At 39.9% G+C, this 1,937-nt stretch overlaps 1 protein-coding gene across 1 annotated transcript in view; it reads left to right on the top strand.

Moving 5' to 3' along the window:
* PKIB (cAMP-dependent protein kinase inhibitor beta) overlaps window positions 1-1,937 on the top strand; it is a 103,426-nt gene that overhangs the window by 92,194 nt on the left and 9,295 nt on the right. The gene's annotated exons all lie outside the window — the stretch shown is intronic.

Below are 1,937 nucleotides of genomic sequence, written 5' to 3'. Positions count from 1 at the left end.
ATACAATGGAATATTACTCAGCCATAAGAAGAAATGAAATTCTGCCACTTGCGACAACCTGGATGGCCCTTGAGATAATCATGCTAAGCTAAATAATCCAGACAGAAAAATTTGAAAACCACATGATATCACTTACATGTGGGATATAAACCTAAAAGCAACAAATGATCAGGACAAACAAACAGAGACTCACAGATATGGACAATAGACTAGGGGTTACCAGAGGATATGGAGGAGAAGGGAGGGAGGTAGATGGGGTAAAAGGGGTCAAATAAGTAAAATTAGAAGTTATGTAAATTACATCAAGTGAATTTAAAAAAATTTTTTTTAATTACATTCTTGAGAATAATCAGTCCTGCATTCTTAGCCCTAGTATCAGTCCATGACGGTTATCAGTCAGATGTCAAGCAGTCAGAATGATGAATGCCAGGGGTTGCAGAAGATGGGTGCTAGGAGGTCTGGTCATGTCTGGGAGATCTGGTCATGTCCCGGTGGTCTGAATAATAGATGTCAGGTGGATGTATATGTGATTCCCTCAGGGGGCAATCAGAGCATTGCCTGGAGGTCCAGATGTATATCCAGGCATTGACGCAGGACTGGAAAGTCCAAAAAAGTTTAAGTTTCCAGGTGAAGCAGAACAAGAATGGAGTCTTTCCTCGTGCCTCTACCTTCATATAATGTTAATCTTAGCAGCTTGGTTGAAACAACTCTATTTTATCTTCACTCTTTCCTCAGGTTCAACATTTATTAATTAAATTTGTTAGGCACCTATGTTCTAGTCCATGTACCAGGCAGAAGGATATAAAACCACGTCTACTGTGACCACACTGGTCAGAGTTAACTTCCCCTTTTCTCTTTCCTACTGATGTCGTCAAAAGTCACTTGGCATTTTAAAACCATGGACTCATCAAAAAAGGAACTGACTTCTCAGGCCTTGCATTTAAAAACCCCCTGCATAGACAGGCTGTGTTCATTCTGAAATGGGAGGGGTGTAAGCAGGCCATATGAACCTCAAAATTATATCATTTTCTCATTAATTTAAAATCAGTTCTTGGGCTTTTGTGAGCTTAGAGAGTCTTTGTGTCCCTTTTGAAATCTAGGAATAGTTTGTGTCCAAAACGCTTAGAAAAGAGCAAAGATGAGGAGTAGGTGACTGAGAGCTGTCTCTGATTGCAATTTTTCTGACACCTTCTCCAAACCCCACTAAATGCTGTGTTTCTGGGTGGCCCTATCCCATTTTCTCCCTCATCTGTGCTCATCCTCTGTGCGTGTGGAGAGCTGCCTGGCATGCAGCCTTCCTAGCTCTCCAGGGGTGGCAGGGGAAGTCCTGTGGCAAATCCCACAGTACTGCTAGCATGATGTTTTGTACAGAGTTGGTGTTACATACTTTTTAAATTGAATCCAAATACTTTCTTAATTAAGCTCCAGTAGCTTAATAAAATAAGAGCACAATGATATTTGAGTCACTGATCGAAAGGATACTATGAGAAATAAATGAGAATGAAGGGGTCAAAGCAAGAGTTAAGGTAACAAGAAAAAAAAAAAAAGAATGAGAATGTTTCCTTCTAATCCATTCTAAATCCTCTCAATTATGATCACTCAGAAAGATAGAAATAAAAAGGTGGGAGGTGAAAGGACAAAACTATATAAAATGTAACACTGCTGTAGCTTAAAACCATTTGGAATTATGGTCATCTAAAGAACTGAAAATATCACTGTGTCCTAGATACTACTGCTATACATAACACACACACACACACACACACACACACACACACACACACACACTCACTCACTCGCTCAAAGATAATGTACTGATAAATAGGGAAACCTGTTTTGGAAAGGAGCAGGGGGAATCATGGCAATGGCAGAAAGATTCTGTCTGAACATAGAAAGGACTTTGACACAAATTGGCTGTGCTATGTGAGTATGGAAGG

The sequence above is a fragment of the Pteropus vampyrus genome, unplaced genomic scaffold (genome assembly GCF_000151845.1).
Source record: "Pteropus vampyrus isolate Shadow unplaced genomic scaffold, Pvam_2.0 Scaffold43, whole genome shotgun sequence".
Taxonomy (NCBI): domain Eukaryota; kingdom Metazoa; phylum Chordata; class Mammalia; order Chiroptera; family Pteropodidae; genus Pteropus; species Pteropus vampyrus.
Note: the sequence above shows the minus strand (reverse complement) of the source record. Positions and strands in the feature narration are given on the sequence as shown.